The following is a 24102-nucleotide window of genomic DNA, read 5'->3' as shown; positions in this document are numbered from 1 at the left end:
GTCTATTAGGGATATAGTAGCTGCAGCAGAAAAGGTTTACAATAAGAGAGAGACAGCAGCAAAGACAGGAAAGGAAGGACAGAGAACGTGAAATTGACTGTGAAAGGAGCGACCAGGCCAAAGAAAAGAGGCCAGACTGGTTGTTCCCACCACTTTCACAAGCCAAGCATACCTGGTTCACAGATGGCAGCAGTTTCATTTGAGATGGAAAAAGGTATGCTGGTGCAGCAGTCACCTCGGACATTGAGATACTGTGGGCAGAAGCACTCCCCCAGGGAATGTCTGCACAAAAAGAAGAACTAGAGGCACTAACAAAAGCCCTACAGATGGGAAAAGGGAAGAGACTAAACATTTACATGGACAGTCGGTATGTTTTTGCCACTGTGTATGTCCATGGAGCCATTTACCAAGAGAGGGGGCTGTTGACAGCTGAGGGAAAGGCTATTATAAATGAACAAGAAATTTCAAGCCTCATCTGGGCCTTATGGGAACCAGTAAATATTGCCATTATGCACTGTCCTGGCCATCAAAGGTAACTGATTCAATAACCAAAGGAAATAACTTGGCCGATCAGGCAGCTAAGGAGGTGGACCTCAGCCCAGAGCGGAAGTAGACCCAGGGTCACAAGCTTTGCCTCCTGAGCCTCAGTACTCCCAAGAAGACTTGGAGTGGATAAAGAAAATTTCCATGTCCTATAAACCCCCAAACAGAGAAAGAAATAAAGACTGGTGGAAAACTGGTGGGGGAAACTTATCTTGCCTCAAAGATTGGGCAAGGGAATTCTTATGAGAATCCATCTGGTCTCTCAAATGGGAACCCGAAGAATGAACGACTTGCTGACACTCAGAAATAAAAATCAGGCAAGGAAATCAACTCATTGAGGACATTGTTAAAAATTTTAAAGCCTGTCAGCTCACCAATGCCCCTATTCAACTGGTTACAAAAGGAGCTCACCTCCATGGAGATAGGCCAGGTGTGTATTGGGAAGTAGACTTCACAGAAATTAAAACTGGAAATTTTTGATATAAATATTTGCTAGTTTTTGTAGACATCTTTTCAGGATAGGTTAAAGCCTACCCAACAAAGCATGAGACTGCGAATGTCATATCGAAGAAGATCCTGGAAGAAATCCTACCCAGGTATGGCTTCCCATCCACCATTGGGTAGGACAATGGACCGGCCTTCAACTCAAAAGTAAGTCAGGTAATAGCCGCCGCACTGGGGATGGATCAGAAATTGCACTGTGCTTATCGACCCCAGAGTTCAGGGCAGGTAGAAAGAATGAATCGAACTGTAAAAGAGACCTTAACTAAATTGGCCTTGGAGACTGGCCCAGACTGGGTATCGCTGCTTCTTTTCGCCCTGTTTAGAGTAAGAAATTCACCCAATCAGCTTGGCTTTACTCTTTTTGAAATAATGTATGGACACCCTCTACCCATTATCCCTAGCCTTCAGACAGAATTGCTTGCTGATTTGGATGATATTGAATTTCTGTGTAAGCTTGACTATTTACAGCTGGTGCATAAGAATATGTGGCCCCAGCTTAGAGCATTATATGATTCTGCTTCTATTCCTACCCCACATTTGTTTAAACCAGGTGACTGGGTGTTTGTTTGAAGGCACAACCTGATATCTCTGGAACCACGGTGGAAGGGACTTTACATGGTGCTACTGGCTACACCTACTGCCCTTAAGGTGGATGGAATTGCTGCTTGGATCCTCTGCTCCCACGCCAGACCGGCGGACCTCCTTTGCCCTGGACAACCTTGGGGAAACATGGGAAGTCTCAAAGCATGCTACCCAACCACTCTGAGTTAACCTCAAGCGAAGAAAAATGAACTGATTGTTATTGGTATTGTTGTTTAATAGTATGGCTAAGGTCAGTTAGGGACCATACCCTTTCAAGATCAAGAGCTGTTGGAGTTTAGTTTGAGGCTGGAGCCACAAGATTGTGTCTTAGGACCATAAGTCAAGGGGGGAGAATGAAGGGTTAAAGTTTTGAGGCAGTGACCACTTGTTGCTTGTTTCCAGCAGAGAAACATGTGGTGGTAATCCAAACACCTGGTTGGTTGTGTGCCTTTATAAACCCTGCAAATCTTTACCTTGGGGCTCTTCTCCTAGGTGCTGCTGTGTCGGAGTGTATAACAAGGCCCGAGCTGCAGCCCGTTTAAGTAAAACCTTAAAACAGCTGTAAATTCTGACTCTCGGTGGTCTTTTTGGTGGGGGTCCTGCGACTGGGGTATAACAATGTTTCCATTTTTCTCTAGTACTCCTAGAGATTTAGACCAAGGGTTTGTGTGGAGTGGCTCCTCGGTGAATCCCTGAGGAAACCACTTGAAGCCTCCTCAGGAAAACGCTATTCAAACCAGCAGAGCAGGAGAGTCTCTGAGACTATTTTCTCCAATAAACCAACAGAGAACCAGAAGTGGAGCAGTGGCCCAGAGGGTAGAACTCCAGCTTTGAGAGCGAAAACTGAGCAGGAGATACAATCCAGACCAGGCAGGAAAGCCTGGGAATTGCTTATGTCCAATTAACTACCAGTTGGCAGGAAGTGGAGCTTTGGTGATGGTAGAGCCTCAGCCTTGAGCAAAAGCAGCTCAGGGACACATCGGGCCCTTAGTTTAAGCCCTGGGATGGCCACAGAAAAATTCAAAAAGAGACGGCCAAGTTTATATATCAGTGCCCTACCTACTTATGTGTGTATGGATATTACCTCCCATAGTGCAAACTCTGCTTTTATTTACTGGTTTATTTTTCAGATATGCTAATTGTGAATACAGCATCATTCTCTTCATTTCAGGCCCATTGCTTTTGTCTTCCAGGGTTCTAGGCCTGTGCCTTTATATGATGCACACTGAAGCTTTCAGCAGCCTTTATTTACATTTTATTATGAGGGCAATGCAGGAACAATCACAAATCAGATGGGGAAGAGAAGTAACTGGTATTCAGAAAATTCAACTTGAGAACATAAAATGGTAGCATACTTATGTAAAAACTACCATTAAGGAAAAAAAAATGAAGTGGCTGGGAATATGGATTAATGAGGGAGTGCTTGCCTAGCATGCAAGAAGCCCTGGGTTTGATTCCTCAGGCACCTGTTCACAGACAAAGCCAGAATATGTGCTGTGGCTCAAGTAGCAGAGTGCTAGAGACAGTGACCAGGCCTTGAGTTCAATCCAACAACTGGCAAAGAGATAGCTACCTAGGTAGGAAGGTAGGTAGATAGCTGGAAAGAAAGAAATAGAAAGAGATAGAGATAGAGAGAGAGAGAAAAAAAAAGAAAAGAAAGAAAGAAAGAAAGAAGGAAAGAAGGAAAGAAAGAAAGAAAGAAAGAAAGAAAGAAAGAAAGAAAGAAAGAAAGAAAGAAAGAAAGAAAGAAAGAAAGAAAGAAAGAAAGAAAGAAAGTTGATAGAAGAATCTGTTTTTGATATCAGAAGGAAAGAAGGGAACATTCCCAGTCATGAATCTTTCTGCAGTGTGCCAGGACACCAGCATCGCCTTCACACAAATGCCGAGCAGGATGACTGTCTCTGTCCCACTTCTCAGGCAGCCAAGAGTCCCAGAGTCAAGAGGGCAGAGCCAGGTTCTAACTCAGGTGCTTGGAGACAGAAGAAAAATGGCCCTGCCCCTCCTTGGACTGGGGATTAGCATTAATGATGTGGAGAATGAAGGAAGGAGAAAAGACTGGCAGAGATAGAAGGGCTTTCAAACCTGACAAATGGAGAGTCAATAACCCACTCCCTGAGTCCAGAAAACAGGGTTTTTCTACTCTGTTCCTCCTCTCCCCCCACTAAACTGGCTCTCTATTGGTAACTTAAAGATAGCCTGAGGCTCCCTTAACCTTAGGGAGGAAGGTTAATTAGTCATTGTTTGAGGAAGCTGAGAAAAGCCTGACCCTGGTGTAACTCTAACAAATGTTTCAGGTTTCCCCCATTGCTGGCTGTGCCTGGAATGAATGAAGTGGTTTTGCAGCTCACTTCCCTGTTGAGTGTGTACATTCTGCCTCCTAATCCTGCAGGCCTAGTTCTCTGTACCTAGCCTGGCTTTTGAAACAGTTTCCTGTCCTTCAAATATAGTGTTACACTGGAGTTCTTCCTGCTAACAGAGCTAGGGTTTGGATCCTGAGAACTTCATTTGAACCCTGATTGGGTCAATAATATTTCTTTCCTTCTTCTGTAGATCAAGAACTCCAAGAACATCTAGAGTGCAAGTAACTTCTCATCCCCAAGGGAAACACAGGAATTTCTTAAGCATCTAACCTTTCAGAACAGGAAGTCAGAATGTACTAGACTTCCCTTCCTTGGCTGGTTTCACCCTGTGATAGAGACCTCAGCCTCCTGAGCTAGGATGATGGGCGTGAGCTACTGGTTCTCTGCTAGGGTCAGAACTGTAATGACATTGACAATACAAGTCAACTGCTTATCACAAAAGGCTTGGGGAGCATATTAAGCCTTTCAACAATGTGCCTTTCAGAACCCTGTAGGACACATATTTATAATGCTAGAATCTGAGAGGCTGGGCTTATGGATGTGCTACACATGAACCTTGAGGTCTGACTCCAATTCTGGTGTACATCATCATTCATGTTCCAAAAAATATTCTCATAAATAGCAAATAGGAAAATTACTTTGATTAACCCTCACTCTCTTTCCAGTTGTGTGTCTCAAACTGAAGCCTGGGCGCTGTCTCTGGGCCCTTCAGCTCAAGGCAAATACTCTACCACTTGTCCCACATGGGGTTTTTTGATGGTTCAGTCTAACAGGCTTTCCTTTCCTAGGCTGTCTTCAAACTACGCTCTTAAGATCCCAGCCTCCTGAGAAAGTAAGTTTCCAGAGCCACTGGAATCTGGCGTATTGTTTTTGCCAGACCTGGGGCTTGAACTTAGGGCCTGGGTACTGTCTTTGAGCTGCTTTTTTTCAAGGCTAGCATTTTACCACTTGAGCCACACCACAGTTGCTGGCTTTTTCTGAGTATTTTGCACTGAGGATTCAAACCCTGGCATTCATGCATGCTGAACAAGCTCTCTACCACTAAGCCACATTCCCAGCCCCAAACTCAAGATTTTATCCCTGAACTTGCCTAGTCACAAGCAAAGGCTTCTGAGTATAAATCATCAAAACAAATCCCTATAGGAAGTTGTCCAAAGATAAATAAGACAAAGCTCATACTGGGGACAGACTCTAACCATGTATTGACTTGACAAATTATGTATCATGTTTCAACACTTAATAAAGAATTAATGAAAATGAGTCAATGTACTGAATTATTGTGTATAATTTATAATATATGTACACAACATAATAACTATTATGCATATAATAATACTAAATACAATAAACAATAAAATGTACAAAATAAAAATTAAATACAAAATCAATAATAATAATCATAATATGAAAAAGACATGCATATGTACCTATATATATTTATACTACACATGTATACAAATATTTTTTCTATTGCAGGGCCTTAATTCAGGCCCTGGGAACTCTATCTTGAAAATCATTTCCTCAAGGACAGGGAGCTTAGCCTTCACCCAAAGTGCAACAGAGTTACTTGGACAGTGAGCTCAAATCCCAGCAATGGCAGAAATACTGGCCCCAGTTCCAAGACAGTGACTTAATATTTGTAACAGAAACAGTTATGTTTATTCAGTTCCATACTGAACACTGAAAAAAAATCACTGTAGAATTTTGTACAGCTATGCAGACATCCATCTCTTATCCCCAAAGTGCTTCTTGAGCACTACATAATTTTTGTACGCTTTTAATTTTTAAAATGTTGTGCAGAGGGGTCACAGTTACATGAGCAAAGTAGTGAGTACATTTCCTATTGAGCATTGTTGCCTCCTTGTTTGTTTTTCCCCTACCATCCCTTCCCTACCATCTTCACAACTAACTTTCCTGCTGAGGTCAGTGACTTTTTTTTGGCTTGGCAGGGGGTTTGAATTCAAGTAATGGCAACTCTGCACCTTTCGTCACATTGTTACAGATTCATCAAGACTCTGAGTTCAAATCCCAGGCTAGGAAAGAAAACTGGCAAAAATTCCAAACCAAGGAGCTTTATTATTTCAATTTAGTTAGTTTTGCCAACCACAGGGCTTGTACTCAGGTCATGGCAACTTTGACTCAGCATCACTCTCCCTAGGCTGGGGTGGACCCTCGGGACCCAAAGCTGATCCTGGAACCCTAGGTCCAGAAGGCTTGCAAGAAGAAAAAAAAAAGCAGAACAGCACAAAAAGTGGGGAGCTGTAGAGGGCTCAGGGTTTTACAATTTTGTATTTGCACGGTGACTATCCTCTGTCTGAATGACATGGTTTCAAAGTGGACCTGGCCTGACGTTGCTGATGGCTGGCAGGCTATCAGGGAAGCCATAAGCCAACATGTCAGCATAGGCCCAGGGTTCAAATCCTAATCCTTACACTTACCAATGGCAGGAGATCACAAGAGACTCGTTCCTATGCATAAGAATACAGATTGAAAGAGTAATTCATGCATTTGTCTAGTCTAAAATTGGATGCAATAATCCTAGGATGCTAATTGACCTTAATTAATAGTTTATTAAGCATGAAAAGAATAATATTGTTTCAATGGAGATATAATAAATACCTAAGAGTTGGTAGGAACGTAATAGATGTCATTCAGTCATAGACAGACAGCTCTGGAACTCTTTAACAATATATATTTATTTGTATGCCACCCTCTGCCTATCCATGTATTGCTGTTTTGGCCAAACTTGGGGCTTGATCTCAGTGCCTGGGAACCACCTGACAGCTTAATTGGCTAGAGGCTTCTGTGCTCACACTCACCCAATCATGAATTGGGCCTGCTAGGCCTTGAGTTCAGATACCAGCACTGCCAAAAATTTAATCTTTGAGTAAGTAGCCGAGTGTGACACATGTTTTCCTTTTCTGGGAGAGTCCAGGGTGGAAGGCATGCTAGAGAACACATCTACAAATCTAGAAGATATGTGATAGGATGTAAACAATGTAATAAATGGTATAGGTGTCATCAAAGTCAATAAAATTAATCGTAAATAAATGAATAAAAACAGAAATAAAATGAATAACCACACTGAAAGTGATATGGAGTGAACAACTGTGTGGAAGTATAAATCCTACCACACCAAACACGATATCTACTGAACATCTGTATGTAAGTATAAATCCTGTCTTTAAAATGTATAGAAGGAGTATGTTATCCATGCCTGAGGCTTGAATTCAGCCCACCCCAATGAGAAAGCAATGGCGGGAAATCCTGAGATACTAGTTTCTGTACCAGGAAAAGTCATGGAATGTGATCGATCTCATCGAATGAGTAGTTCAAGCATGATGTGACTAGGAAGTGATAGGCAAGACTCATGGGGTATAGCTTATTTGTAAAGTAGTGTTGATTAAGCATGACAAGAATCATCACAGTCATGAAATGAAGGCATCTGGAAAGATCCAAGAATCAGTAGACAGATGGTAGATTGGATTCCATCACAGGTTATCGTCTCTCCTACTCTATACAAATGTGTACTTATTTGCATATTACCTTCAACTTATGAATGGATGACTGCTGTGTGTCCCCCCAACCCCACCTGGGGGTCCATCTCAAGTCCTGGGAACGGCCTTACTCCTTAGTGGCTCACAGGCTGGTGTGATCACATGGACCCATTGGGCAGTTGGGCCTCCTAGGCCCAAAGTTCAAATACCAGCACTGCCAAAATTCACCCTGATGTGAGAAGCCAGTCATTGCACCAGTTTTCCTGTGCTGTGCAAGTCCTGGGTCTCAGCTAGGATGGAGAATGCATAGGGAACTCTATACTCATGGGAATAGGTTGTCATGCAGGTCACCACAGTTATATCTGTCATCCTATAATAAAGAAAATACACAATACATCAATGAAGAAGACACAAAATAAAGAGAATGACTACACTGAATGCAAGATGCTGCCCATCCATGTATGGAAATATAGATCCTCTGTTTAAATGATGATTTTATGACTATATTGGCGCCCACCAGGGCTTCACCTCATGTCATGGGAATGGCCTACCTCCTTAGTGCCTCATAGGCTGGTGTGTTCACCATGACCCATTCACCAATTTTGCCTGCTAGGGCTTGAGTTCAAATTCCAGCACTGCCAAAAGATTCACCATCGATTTGAGAAGCTAATCGATCCACCTGTTTTCCTCTCCTGTGAAAGTCCTGGGTCTTAGCAAGCATGGAGAATTCTATATAGACAACTCTATAGCCATTCAAATAGGTTGTTATCCATGTCAGCATAGTTATATCTATCACCATACTCAATAAAATACACAATACATCCATGAATAAGACACAAAATAAAAAGAAAAACTACACTGAATGCAAGATGCATACCACACTTGTAGGTAAAGAGAGATCCTATGTTTACAAAAGGCGGGCTTGTTATTTTGTCCAGTGCTGGGGCTTCATATCAGGCCCTGCACCAGGCCTGACATTCTATTCTTCAAGGATGGTGAGATTTCCCTTCCCACAAAGTGCAAAAGAGCTACACAGACCTCAGTTCAAATCCCAGCATTGACAAAAGATTCATTCTGTTGTCAGAAGCCAGTCGTTAAACATGTTTTCCTCTCCTGTGTAAGTCCCAGTCTTCCACTAGGATGTAGAATGCATAGGCAACCATATACCTATAGGAACAGGTTGTCATCCATGTCAGCAGAGTTATATCTGTTACCTTACTCAGTAAAATACACAAAACTTACATAAGACAGAAAATAAGGAGAAAAAGTACTCTAAACGTAAGATGCTGTCCACACATATATGTAAATATAGATCCTATGTTTAAATTATTAATTTATGACTATCGTGGCCCACCCTGGGGATCAATGTCAGTTCCTGGGAATGGCCTAACACCTTTCTTGCTCACAGGCTGGTGTGGTCACCTTAAACTATTCACCAATTGGTCCTGCTAGGCCCTCCCTGAGTTCATATCCCAGCACTACCAACAATTGGATCATGCAGTAAGAAGCCAAGTGTGAAATTTTTTTCCTTTTCTCTGAGAGTCTTGGGTGTCAGGCATGATGGAGAACACGTCTACAAATTTAGATTAGATTCCATATGATAGGATGTCATCAATGTAATAAAGGGAAGGGGTTTCATCATAATAAAATCAATGGTAAATAAATGAATAAAACAAAAAGTACAAGGAACAACTACACCTAACCTGTATGGACTGAACATCCATAGGTAAGTACAAATCCTGTATTTACAATGTATATAAATAGTATGTTTTCCAAGGCTGGGGCTTGAATTTTGGCTTAGAGTACAGGCCTGACTTTCTTATCTTCAAGTACGGTGAGCTTCCCCTTCTTCCACAGTGCTGCAGATTTACCCAGACTCTGAGTTCAAATCCAAACCCTGGCAGAATAAACGGGGTGAATTGCAAGCCAGGAAGCTAATCTTTTTAAATTATTTTTTGCCCAGCAGGGGGCTTGAACTCAGGTTGTGGTAACTCTGCCTCAGCTTTGATCACCCTATGCTGGGGTGCAGCCACTGGACCCACAGTGGTAGAAAGCTAGCCTTGATCTAAAGCAACTCACAGATTGTGCCCAGATCCTGGGTTCAAGGTTTGGGAACAAACAGACATACACAGTAATCTGTGCAGCCATCCGGCTAAAGCAGGTAACCCTCTTGTCCCCAACTGGATTGGACAGAGTTCTCTGGGAAAGGGGCTGCCATCATTTTGACTCCGCCCATTCTGCCTGCATCACAGAATTCCAGCCACACCCCCATTGTTTCATGGTTCTTTCTGACCAATGGGATACAAGAATGGTGGCCACGCCCACATTCCATGCTGCCCAGTAGCACCATGATTCCCTCTGTTTGTTGACACCACTACCAGCAGTTAAGGAAGGTAGAGGTGGCTGAGTGGTGAGCAAGAGACTCGAGGCCTACAAGGAGAGGCCTTCCTCAGGCCCACCCTGTGCCTGCCTGAGTCCCGGCCCCCTCCCCACCTTCCCCATGGAGCAGCATTTCAAACCTGGTGCTGCGGGCTCAGACCCATGGTTTCCTCAGGCAATGGTGCAATGGTGTGCCACAAGCCAGTTTGCGGCCCAGGTCCTGGCTTCTCTGTCCTCTGCTCAGGGCCTGAGTGTCTGTAATGCCTCTGCCATTGCTGCTTGCCCCACCTGGAGCAGCTGCCAAAAGCTTCTGCCAGCAACACATGTGAGTGGCTGCCACACAGCCCTGCACCCTGGGACCCCATATCTCCTCCCTCCGACCCAGACCCGCGCCTCTCCTGTGCCCCAAATTCTGGCCCACGCCCTGCCATAAATGTGCCCGAGGGGAGGGGGTGGGTGTTGACCTGAAGATCCTACCCCCATCCCCAGCAGCTAGTGTCCCAGGAATCGGGGAGATGCAGGGTTGGGTGAGGAGTGGGCGCCACAGATCCCTGGCCTGTAGCAATGGGAGCCACACAGCCGCACATCTGCGCCCTTCCTCTCCATTATGAGAACCCAGTGGCTTTAATCAGAGGTGTAGAGCAGCATGTATACACCTGCCTTCTGGGGTCTTTTCCTTTTTTTCTGGTGATAGGAGGTGTTGGATGCAGATGATAGACACCTTGCTGTGTGAGCCATTGTCTTCTGTGCTCAGTCAACCTTTCACCTGAAAACAGAGAGACAAAGACATAGAGAGAGAGACAGAGAGAGGGAGATCATCTTTTTCCTTGTACAGCCTGACTGTGCTCAGGTTTGTGATCAGTTGGCAAATTGCAGGTGCTGCATGGATGAAACTTCTGTCACCGGTCTGGATGTGTGTGTGTGTGTGTGTGTGTGTGTGTGTGTGTGTGTGTGTGTGTGTGTAGAAGTGGGTTGTAACAAGGAGGCCGAATGCTTTGCTAACTTCTACCAGCTAACTTTGGGGCATGTATGGGATTCACAGCTGAGGTTGAGGGCCTGGGAAGGTGAGAGGCTTGAAGGGGACACAGCACTGTTAAATTACAAGAACAAGGGATCTGTGTGCAATGGAGCTGTGTACTATTTTGGCCTGGTTGGTGGCAGTGTGAGCTTTGTAGGACCTGGGAGTGCGGCCTCCAGGGGATGGCTTCCCAGGGGGACATAGAGCATGACCAACACTTAGTAAGGATATGAGTTCTGCTAGTATGGAGCGCAACAGCATAGGTCAGACTCTGGGTCTTCTCATCATGACGTCTGATGGGTGAGGTCAACCCTATTTTAAATCTTGAGCTGTGATCTTCAGATCTCAGCCTCCTGAGTACTTAGGATTATAAGCATGAGCCTCTTGCACTGGGACTCTGGTTCTTTTTGGTATATTAGGGTTTGACCTCAAGGCCTTAGGCTTGCCAGTTAGGTCTTCTACCATGAGAGTCAAGCTTTTCTGTCTTGGGCATTTCTGAGATGGAGAATTAATATATGCTTAGTCTGGGCTGGATCATGGTCCTCCTATCTGTGACAGGCATTAGCCACCAGGCCCATTCTTCTGTAGTTGGAATGGTAGATATGTAGCACCACGCTCAGTCATTGGTTTAGTCAGATTGGCCCAAACTCAGTCCACGGCAGCAGATTCTTGACCACAGGTGAAACTCTGGGTTGGGCCTCAACCATTGGACTTCAATCTCCTCATGGGACAGTTGTGAGGAAACAAGAGATTAATACAGAGGGATCTCTGGATCAGGGACAGGCACAGAGGAAGAGGCCATCTGATACTATTCTTGGCAATTCCGTGAGCATATGATAGGAAGATACCCGGAAAGATCTCAGATGGTGTGTATTATTAATGGTGCAACAGGTATAGGCTTATGAAACAAAATATGGATCTCTTTATTTATTATCCTATCCCCATGAGTAATGGGATCCTTCACTTTGTTCAGTTTTAAAGCTGGGGAAACTGAGGCACAGATAAACCGGGTGACCTACTAATGACTCCCAGCTGACAGGAAGCTCGGCCTGACTTCTCTGCCATGCTCCCTAGGACAATGGGTGCTATTCAGTCCACATTTTGTGTTGGGAAGTCCACTTCTTTTCAGTCATGGGGCTTGAAATTTGGGCCTGGGGCAGCTCCCTGAGCTCCTCAGCTCAAAGCTAGCACTCTACCACTTGAGTCACAGCACCACTTCCAGTTTTCTGGTGGTTCTTTGGAGATAAGAGTCTCAGAGGTGTTGCTGCCCGGGATGGCTATAAACACGATCTTCATATCTCAGCCTCTATTGTACTTAGGATTATAGGACTGAGCCACCGGCACCTGGCTTAAGTGTAATTCTGACCTTCTTTCTTTCTCTTTCTCAGCATCCCCATGTGGTTAGAACCAAGGTAGCCCTCTCATTCTGGAGGTAGGCTGTGGGTCAGGAGCTGTCTCACTCAGTCTGTTGTACCAGCACCATGAGGTAAGTCCCTCTGTGCCCTGGCTACACTGTGACAGTTATGCATTGTCCGTCTAGCCTTACTGGACTCCGTACTGTGTTCAATGCACTTTTCTAGCCAAAATTACTGGCTAAAATTATGATACATAATTACAGAATGAAAATGTAATGCCATTTTAAGAAAGTCATTTAGGGTTTTGGGAATGTGGTTTCATGGTATGGTGATTGCCTAGCATGCATGAAACCTTGGGTTCAATTCCTCAGTACCACATAAATTGAAAAGGAAACACTGGAAGTGGTCCTGTGCCTCAAGTGGTGGAGTGTTAGCCTTGAGAGAAAAAAAAGCTGAGGAATAATTCCCAAGCACTGAGTTCAGTCCCAGGACTGCCAAAACAACAACAGCAACAACAACAACAATTTAGTTAGTAAATGCAAAATAAAGAACCCATATTTGGAATATATAATTGCTCCTTCCATACTAATACCTGACAATAGTCCCTAATTCATGTACTTTACCTATGTTAGGATACTGTGTTGAAAGAATGTTTTGTTCATTAGGTCACGGCAATTAATGCAGGGAATGTGCTTAGATGTCAGGTGAAGATTAATACTGGAAAATTAAAAGATTCCAGGCTTTTGAGTGGGGTCACTGCTAGTCACCATGAGAAGGATAGTCTAAGTGAGATTTGGGAATTATTTTGGCTAGTCATCACACCAAAAAGGCAAAGGTTAATTAACAGTTGTGACAGAAGAGAAGGCATAACTCCAGATGGAAAGAAAAACATGATAGTAACTAAGGTACAGGAGAAACCGTTCTAGGGAACCATGTTTGGTTATTGAAGAACTAGTTATCAACTAGGCTTATTCCTCATTGCCTTTAGCATTCAAAATCTCCTAGGCTAGTTCTTAATCTCTGTGTGATAAATGTATCTTCTTCCATGCTGTTCTTTCATACCTGATCTCCTTTGCTTCCTAAAAATCTCTTTCTATACTTCTCTATGAACATTTCCTGATACTAAATACACCTACAAAGATGAAAGTGGATGCTAATGTAAGAGTCCCATAACTCATGAGTCATTAATGTAACAAAATGGAAAAGGAGGACATATTTATTGCTACTTCAATTTTTCTGAAAAGCTGCAATGTCACATCATTTGGTTCAGATTTCCATTCTTTGCCTACATAGTGACATTAAGTGCACATAAATGCAAATATGAGCTGGGTGCTTGTGGCTCAAGCCTGTAATCCTAGCTACTCAGGAGGTTGAGACCAGAGGATTCTGGTTCAAAGCCAGCCTGGTCAGGAAACACTGGTCCATGAAACACTTATCTTCAATTAACCCCAGAAACCCAGAAGTGGTGCTGAAGCTAAAGTGGTAGAGTGCTCAAGTTGTGGTGAAGAGCTGTGAGACAGTGCCCAAGATCAATGTTCAATCCCCACAACCAACAAAAAAGTGCAAATATGGCTTTAAGTTTCCCCCAAAGGAATGATGAAGTCAATTGTAATCTTCCCAAATGATTTAGTAGTGCACCTACTTTCGCTGAGTTATTTGTTATGGCTTCTTTGCTAAATATATTCTCTCCTTTAAAAATTGTCAAATATTAGCTTTATAATAAACTTCATCTAATATTTCTTGGTTCAAAAGAGAAGTCTATACAGTTGATGTCACTTAGCTTTCTTATTGTCTTATTTTAAAGCCAACCCAGGCAAGAGAGTCTGTCAACCACTTATCTGTAATTAAACACCAAAAAAGCCAGAAGTGGAGTTTTGGCTCAAGCAGTGGAGTACTAGTTTTGGGCCAGGTGGGAAAGAAAGACAACTGTTCAGGGACAGGGGCCAGTCTCTGAGTTCAAGCGCCAGAACCAGCACAAACTAAACAAACAAGCAAACAAAACAAACCCTGGGTATTTCTTTGGGACTCTCCTTATAATAGTGGTGGTCCGAGAAGAGGCTGCTTTTGCTGATCATACTCACTGGATCCTGCTTTTTTGGAATCCTTATTGCTATCGAAAACTCATGACCAGACTAAAGGAATTGATAACTGATTCCTGCAACAAGAGAATCATCTCAGGAGTGAAACATCCATCCATAAGACACTTAAAAACCTCCATATCTTTGCTTCTTTGCAGTAGAACACTTTTAAAACAAAGTTACTTCCTTTTGTTCTATACTGGCCTTCAAATGGCATATTGTTTCCTTTTGTAATACTCTCAACCAGATGTTTACAGACAAGTTTTATATGAGTAAAGGACACACTCAAAAAAGTCACGGACAGAGTTTCCTTCAAGCCTTGGATTCTTTTCTTGTACAGTAAAAAGGAAAGCAATAGTTAACTTGAACTTTATCATTTCTCCATGTTCAATTCCTCTCCTGGGATCAGTTTCCATGTCCAATAACAGTTACTTCCACTTATTTCCAGTAACAATCTATGGTGCTGCTACGGAAAATAATGACTGTTTTCTGGCTTCATTGAAATAGCACAAGGACACTTTGGGACATGGGGTAACACGTGTTTCAGAGACAACTTAGTAAATAGAAATGCAATTTAAATTGCTTATTAATACATTATCCATGAGAACATTTTGTTCAAACTTCTTATGTGCTCTGTAAATTAATGTGAATTTTAAATGGGAAGAAGGTCCTCAGATCATTTTTTTGTGAGTCTATGTGCTGTGCATTAATTTCCCAAGTGTACATGAGTTAACCGTAAGAGAAACAATAGCAATTATAGGAGAAAAAGAAGTTCTGTGTTTATGTATAAGTGTTCAATACAATATAGAATACTCTACAAATAAGAAAACTTTGAAACAATAATGCCAAGTCCAGTATGTAGATTTATGTGAGTGATATGGAGAAAGCATTACTCCTAAGTGGAACATGAAGCATGAGGCCACTCCTTTTCTAAATCACGCTTGATAATCACGTAAATGTGCAAAAAGGAGAATGGAAGAATGATTCTGTTTCCAATGTAAGTCAGATATGGAAGAATAGACTTAACTGGAAAAAAAGAGTCCATCTGAGAGAACAGGAATTATACTAGCAATGAACCTGGTGGCTAAGATCACATATCTTTTCCTTTCCTTTTCTTAAATTCTTTTTTTTTTGTTGTTGTTGTTCGTGGAAATTGAAATATGGGACAGGGGGCTGTCCCTCTTAAATGCAGCTGAAGGCTAGTGCTTTTCCACTTAAGCCACAGTGCCACTTCCAGTTTTCTGGTAATTATTGGAGCAAAAAGTCTCCAGGAATTTCCTACCTGTGCTGGCTTTAAACCCCAATCCTCAGATCTCACAACAACTTGGTTTATGATCACATTTCTAACAGTGTACACTCAGGATATGTAATGTAAATGTTCATCTATCTTTATATGAATTCTTGAGTTAAAAATCTGGGCTACAGGTTAGACTTTACACTCACAAAAGTGTTTGAAGTTTAAAAGTTGATACTCCTGGATAAATAAAACCTAAGAATGTAAAGGAGTCTGGGAAGTTCAATTTGCATCTGGCTTGGACAGTATAGGCTTTAAGACACTACCTATAATTAACCAGCCAAAAGCTGGAATACCAGTCAGGAGCAAGATTGCTGAATAACAGCTTTAGGTTTTTGCATACATACATACAAACATACACATACACACAGAGGCACTTATAGGTGCACACAAAAATACACAAATGAAACAGCTCTCAGAATATGTAGAAAAGTTAGAAAAAATAGAAAATAGGTCCTGAGTAAGACTAGAATCAAGTGATAATTTTTAATATTAGAAATCCCTCAAGTGAACTTTGCCCCAGAAGTTGAGAATATTACATAGGTAGGGACCAAAGATAGTAAGAGAGTCAAGCAATCATTATTAATGGGATAGGATCCATGGAGGAATGAGTCAGGGAACCCTGCTGGTGCATCTGAAAATGTTTATATCCAGTGTCAAATGTTAAAACATCTTTGAAAATAGTACATAAACAGTCTGAGCAGTCAGTCTAGTGGATAAGATCATAGGAGAAGTTCAGAATTGCTAGTCTGTTTCTAGATTAAATAAAGAAAATATGGCAGGTCAATGTGATACAAGCCTGGAATTCTAGCACTCAGACAGGAGATTAGAGAGTGGAATTACATAACGGTACCTTCCCTGGACCAGGTAGAATAATTTTGTCTCAGTAAAACAAACCAAACAACATTAAAGGAATACACACTTGTAAGTTTGGCTCAATTTTGTCATTATGTTTCCTATTGAATGCAACTCATATATATTCTCACTTGTGTTTTAAATGCTCTCATCATTACAGAACATCCATAGATGCAAGATAGCTCATGATTCCCATCCAAAAATTTGCAAAAGTAAGTAAGTCTCATTCTGTTGGATTCCAAATAAATGTTGAAGGATTAAAAAAGCTTAAGTCTGGAGAAATAGCAAGTTCGTCTAATGTAGGACTTTGTAGACCTTGTTAAATTAGAATTTAAATTTAAAATATATTTTTTGGTTTTGTTTGTAATTTCATATTCTATAGGATACTACAAAATTCTTTTTAAGTAGAGGGATTAAGTGAAAAATCACAAATGCTTCTGGCATTCTATTTGCCTAGTTATTCTTTCAAAAGAGTTATAATTAGAACATAGTTAATAGATAATTCGCACAGTTCATGTATACCATGTTAATGTGAATAATCTAGACAGAGTTGCCAACAAATGGATGACATTAATTTATACATTTAGAAAAACCAATTTTTTAAGGGTTTGGTTTAATATGGTATGAAGATAGTAATTGTGTGACATCTTCTTTCTTCTTCATATATGTAACACAGGAAGCCATTTCCTTATTTACGTGCCTCTGTATACATGGAGAAAAATGCTGGGATTGGGGTTTGTTTTCAATTTTGTTTTTGTTTTATTGGTTCGTCCTAGAGCTAGAACTCTTGGCCTGGACAGTGTCTCTGAGCCTGTTTATGCTCAAGGCTCATGTCCTACCACTTCAATCTCAGGGCCACTTGAGTCTGGCTTTCGTGGAGATTTTTGGAGGTAAGATTCTAAGAAACCTTCCTTCCTGGGTGGGCTTTGGATCATAATTTTCTTATCTTAGCATACTGAATATCTATGATAATTAAAAAAGTATAAATATAAATAATATTTGCAAGTGTTCTGATCTCAAGAATACAAGTGGAGGAAAAATGATGCAGCTCAGTTTATTGTGTTCTTTTCAGAACAAGGAGGGTGTCACATTAGCAGAGGTGTAGTATTTTTTCAAAATAGAGATAAGGTATTCATGATGTGAATTAAGGAATTTTAAGGTGTCCCTTACAAGTTGGAAACTGTTGGGCTAGGATGACTTTATGGCATAAATCTTGGGATTGATGGTCATATTTATAATAGCTTACTCATAAACAATTGCTTACTTTTGAAGAATTAATTATTACACATGCTTCACAGTTTTATCCTCTACCAGAATGTGGCTATTTTTCTGTTTAGGTCTCAATCTGTAATACCCCATTGGAAACTGCATCTATTGCAAAATTACATAACATGCAAACAGGTACTGTTTTGAATCTCTTAGGAATGTTGAGAATTTAAAAATGAGTAGCTATTAATCATAGGAATTTTGAAGAACACATATATTCTGTCCTCTTAACAACTTACTTACTTTTAAAAGTTATGGATTTCCATAGCATTAAACTGTTTTCTGTTTTAGAATGAGAAAGTACTGAATTTATTCTTTTTTGAAAAATTTGGCAAGTATATTGTGAAAATATTGTCTACTTGGATAACATTCAAGTTGATGACCCTCTGATAAAGAAGGGGTAATTAATTCAAATTAGATGCCAAATATTATTGATTTTTAAAATGTTACTACATAAAGAATATTATTTACTGGGCCAATACAGTGAAATTATATTTTATGCAGCTTATTTTTTCAGTTTTATTATAAAAATGATATACAGTGGGGTTACAGTAATTGTAAGGTATAAAATCATAACTTTTCAAACTTGATAACCCTCCCTCATTTTTCTCACAATTTTCCTTCACCCCTTTACCCCTCACAAGTTGTAATGTACATTTCCAACATAATGTCTTGTGAGTATTGTTATTGCATTGGTTTGCCTTTGGTCCTTTGTCTCACCATTATGTTTTTCCTTTACCCTTCGCTAATCAAGGTAAATGTATACACAATACAAAATGAAATACAGCAGGGATAAACCATAGGGGAAAAACCCAAAGAAAACAGAAATCACATAGTTCATCAAAAACAACAACCACAAATGAAAAAATAATCTGGTTCCATATCTTGGAATTCATTTTGCTTAGCATCAGCTAATATGGTTATATATACGCATAACAAAGCCACTGGAAAATAATAGCTGCATTGATAACGTTCTGAAAAAAGCATGTTAACTTTTTGATGGTAAAGGTGGAATTAGGATTGGTGAATTCTCGGTTCTGATAAAGGATTTCAAAGAGTTTTAAAGTTATGACAGGTAAAATTTAATTGTTCAAAATTTTTAACAACTTAGCCTATTAAAAAAATTTTAAATTGCCTGGAAGAATAGGCTTTCATGCAAAGAAATCCAAGGAGACTTAGTAGAGAGGGAGCAATGTGGATGAAGATGGCTCTTTTTCACACTAAACAATCAGACCTCAGAAACTTTGCTGTAAATCCTGTAGGTTCCCTTGAGAATTGTCCTTACCCAGGAACTATATTCTCAGTGTTTGATACAAGGTTGTGTTGGAATTTAAATTAAAAGTTCTTAAAAAAATAAGGCATCAAAATTTGTGAATTTACCTTTAATTATCAAACATTAATTCTCTGAAAAAGATAATTTGAGTCAAAATATTTAGGGAGAAAGTGACCTCCACAATGAAAGAAGGTGTTGGGATTAAACCTTTCTGTTTGTAACACTTTCCACAATGTCTTTGGACGTGAAGCAGTGAAACACAGAAAAAAATCTGATTGGACACTTCAAACCAATGATTTCACATTTCCAAGTGGCTCACAAAAATAATATTCTTATTAATATGAAATAGTGAAGACTTCTTTTATTACATATGCCTAAAAGTTCAGAAAAGAATTGAGCAAATGGAAAAGTTAATAAAAAAGTTTTCTTAGAAGCCTTAGCTAAGCGTATTGTCTTCTGCAGTGAAGGGAGGCCAAAACTTTTTGATGTAAATTGTGTTAGTATTTTTACTCCCTAAAGTGATTTTACAGAGCACATTTGTCTCACTATAATGCAGAACTGATTGAATGAAGACATGAAAATAAATTCCACATCCAAAGGAGGCAACTTAAAGAGTTTTAAAAGAGAAATAATGAAGATGTAGCAGTGGTGGAGCCTGTATGGCTCTTCAGCTTCACTAGACTTGAAGCCAAGAAGCTGTGATTAATTGGAACTCGGCAAGAGCTAAGAGAAGGACATAGAAGTAGGACATAGAAGCATTGTCCTTTTGTAACACACACTTTCTTCCAAGGTATGGGTGATTTAACTCTACTCTCCTTCATACATCTTGGTGAACTAATGCAAGACCAAGAGAAAAATAATCTATTGAAATAATTTTGCATAGAATAACTTCACTGTTTCTGATATAGTATCTAAGGAGAATCTTAAGAGAGAAGATAAAAGTGCAGTATTTTTTGTTTCTTCTAAGCATCTTGTTAGCAAAATATATCCTTGAGGTTAGACAATTCTGATTGAACCAACAAGTGATGTAGTACTTTTTATTGTGGGCACTTTAGCCAGAAGAAGTCTTTCAAGGTAAAAGAAAAAATAATGCAGCCAAATATTTGTGATTAGAGCCTCTTGGACTGTTTTCTGGAGACAAAGTTTAGCATTAGATTTCTCCTCATTAACATAAATGTTGTTTCATGGCAACCAAATGCAAGAGGGAAGTTTAATGGACTCACTTGGCCAATTAAACAGCATGAAAGAAGAAAATGACAAATAATATTTAATGAAATTATTTTGACCAATTACATTGCCAGAAGAAAAAGGAAAAATATAATTCAAAATCAATTGACTTAAAAGTTTGAAGAAAGAGTAGTGAAGAGAGATTAGAGAAAATATAGAGGATTGTTTTCTCTCCAGTGGAGTAATGGGTTCTTGATCTTGTTTCTTCCATTCTACCTCACAAGCTACCAAGTGTTTCTCAGGACTGGATTATACAGTTCAGACAGAAAACTCATAGAAGAAAGATACTGTTTAGAGCAGATGTAGGTGATTTATAACCTTAGACAATCTATTTTATTCTGTTCAAAATTCTCCCCTACCCCAAACTTCCTCTTTGAACAGATTTGTTTGCTTTTCCCAAGAATGCCCTTCATTAACTGATTCAAATTTTGAGCGGTCATATTCATACTCTCTAGAGATTGCTGTTTGGTTGTGATTTTTGTGTGTTTTTGTTTCTTGTGTTTTTTAACTGAATTTTAAAAGGTTGTGCAATTGTGTTACAATTAAATATATCCATCTAATTGTCCAATGCTCCTAGATCAGAGTCACTCCTTCCATCATTCTCAACCAACCCTTTCTCCAAGATTTATTTCCAATTTACCACTCCCTTCATGATATGTGTACATTGAGTATTCTAGCTGTACTTACCCCTTGTTCATTTTTCATTCATTCTATGTCTTTATTATAATTCCTCTCTGGTTTCAACTTCCTGATAGTCATTCTGTTAAACTATCTATTAATACTTTGAAAGGTTTATATACATTCCATGGAGTCTCAATCCTGCATATTCTTGAACTGATGTCAGCTTATATTTCCATAATTCATTCATCTGCAGCAACAATTTGCAAGACTGGAGACGTGAAGCACCTAAACATGATTTTATTCTCACCCATTTGGAAGATTAATCTTTAGTCAAAAAGAAAGTTAAAAAATAGCTTAGAATGTATTCCTAACAATGAATTTTTATAAATGGCTTTGTACAATGGTGTGATTCTTTTATTTTACATGGAATAATATTTTCTATTACCTATAAGTTTTGGAAAAAGAAGAAAATTGACTTTATTCCTAGAGAGGAATATGATAGAAATAGAAGACAGATATTATGTTTGTCATATCTCTGATGAGTACCCATATTCAAGACTTAAAGTCATATTTCTTACTATGTTAGACAGAGGGAAAACATAAAATAACATATGATAAGGCAACTATTTGTGATTTTTTTTAAATGTACCTTAATAAATGATGAAATTTATTAGGTAACGTTTGGGTTTGAAATTTAGGAGGCTGATCTATTTAACACACTTCTGGAAGTCTCTTACTGAAAAACACAAATTGTGGGTGGTATTATTTCTACACTTTAATGAATGGTTGAACATGTTTGGCATTAGTGCTGTGTAAATAATTCAACTCTATTGTAACTTGCTCCCTATACTTGAAAAACTTGTAATGTCACTAAGTATCATCAACTTGTCAAATGTTATTTTGGCAAATGTGATTTCAAAATGTTTATTTGAAAAGGAATACACTTTCAGGAGATTAAATATAGATTATCATTGGTTTGAGAGTGACATTTTTATACCACAGAAACATGTTGTACTGAATTCCCAGTGTTTGAAGCACTCTTTAGTGCTTCAAATGTTTTTCTGAATTACATTTGAGCTCTAAGTCAAGATTTCAGGGTTTAGTAGACCAATTATTGATCTATCCTCCCAGAAACTATTTTTTGGCCCACTTATGTTGGAATAAAATCTTTCGTTAATAATAGGTGAGGGGTATTAAAATAATCTTATGACACTTTGTGAACTTGTTCACTCATATGGGCTGGTCATCTGTAAGTTGAATGTTTAAATTACAGTACTTTCTCTCAAATTTTGCGATCTCATCCTTCATTTTAAGTAGCCTTGTATTTCACAATTGCTTACTTCAAATTCCTGCATCTCAAGGAATTGGTGCCCTGAAATATAGGAAATGCGAAATTGAGATGGGTCTTCAATTACTTTGTGTTGATATGTTGCATGGGCTTTGGTGAGAAGTTTTGCCCCTGTTATCTGATGATGCAGGTAACTCGGACCTGGGTCCCTAGTATGCATGGGTATTGCAGAAGAATAATATTTTTTAGACATCTTAGCAAAATTTGGGCATAATCAGTAGGAATGCTTTAGAAATATGGAGAAAAACAGTTTGGGACAAGCGAATTAAAACAATAAACAGCAGCAGAGTAAAATCCATTATTGATTAGAGGAAAACATTGTTTTTTTTTACCATGTGGATTCAGAAGACCAAGAACAGTTAGAATGTATCATAAGTTTATACTAAAAACATTGCATTGATACTTTTATAGTCTAATATATATTTTAAACCTAATTATTTATATTCCAATTCTATTTATTGGAATAAATAAATATCAATTTATTTGTCAAACTATCAACTAATTCTAGTCAGTTTCAATGTGTGAAATATAAAATCAGCACATATCAATATAAAATATATAACTATATATAATATAATTAAAAAGCACACGTTTTGTATTGTTCTGTTGTAGTTACTGTATTAAAGGCAACTCTATTTTAAAGTATTATTCCATTATCTCTACTTCAGTGTCTGATAGAGTTAGACCTAAAGATTTACCATTTGTAGATTTACAGCATGGAGGCAATAGGAAACACTGTGATTAAAACATTATCAATTTAATGCCTAATAATGAGGAGAAACATATGCACTTCTCCTGCAACTATGAAAATATTGGGTGATAAAAAGGCAGTAGTGTAAGTTGCTGCATGGTTGGATGGTAGACAGGCCAGGACATTAAGTAATCATGCATACTAACAATTTTTTCACCTTCTTGGCGTTAGCTACTTTTGAAATAGAAGGGATAATAAACAATTATATTTTGATAAAATACCTTCTAGTCTGAACAGTTCTGTTTGAACTGTTCATCTCTCTATGATCTCTTGTAACCAAGATTAGTTTTCTTCTAGTAAGACAATCTATGCTGTCAGGGTAAGATATTCTGGTTGGGCTGTTCCCACATGGAAGAAGTGTAAAGGCTCAGGTAGACATTTGTTCCTGTAACACCTCATTTGGGAAAATGTCAGCTTAAGAAGTTTAGAAGTAGCTCTTAAGCAACACTTACTTTGAATCCATTAGGTCCGCAAAGCTAATTCAGTTGAATAAATAAGTACTTGAAAAAGCCATCACCTTTGGACCTATCTATAAATAATTGAGAGTATGATCAAATTCCAAATAAAAAGACTTAAGATAGTCATTGACAAAAAAATTTTGCAAATGTGAGCAATCGACTGATAAATATAAATTTTCCACTATTCACAGAATTTTAGGGAAATAAGATCGATAGCATTGTTAGGAACAATAAAGTTTCCTTGTTACAAGTAGGCACCCATAGATATAAACCTGTATAAAGATTGCATGATTAACTACTTAAATTTAGAGGATACTACACACTTTAGCAGCACGTATACTCAAATTAAAATACAGAGATTAACATGGCACTTGCACAAGGATAATATGAAAATTTGAGAAGTATTCCATATTTTTCATTCTTCAGATGCAAGAAATGAAAAACAGTTATTAAAAAGTTGATTACAAAATTGCAAGTGTAAAAATACACGTAATTCATATAATTTAGTTTGACATCAGTGTATTAAATCTTCACCTCAGAAAGGCGTTTACATAGCATAAACTTTACAAATATTCTCAAATTAGACAACATTGTCATTTTATCCCAAATAAAAATAATATTAAGTCCTAGAAAAAAAGGAAGCAAACTGTTTCTATATGGAATGCAATCGGAAAGGACACATTAATGAACCTA

The 24102-nt window shown here is 39.1% G+C and overlaps 1 pseudogene; it reads left to right on the top strand.

Annotated features, from left to right (window-relative positions):
• The first annotated feature begins 23728 nt into the window (after positions 1 to 23728).
• On the top strand, positions 23729 to 23825 carry LOC122107183 (annotated as a pseudogene).
• Positions 23826 to 24102: the final 277 nt, after the last annotated feature.

The sequence above is a fragment of the Dipodomys spectabilis genome, unplaced genomic scaffold (genome assembly GCF_019054845.1).
Source record: "Dipodomys spectabilis isolate Male_0828 unplaced genomic scaffold, ASM1905484v1 ptg000047l, whole genome shotgun sequence".
NCBI classification, from domain to species: Eukaryota; Metazoa; Chordata; class Mammalia; order Rodentia; family Heteromyidae; genus Dipodomys; species Dipodomys spectabilis.
The sequence above is the reverse complement of the archived record's forward strand: the minus strand, read 5'-3'. Positions and strand labels throughout refer to the sequence as shown.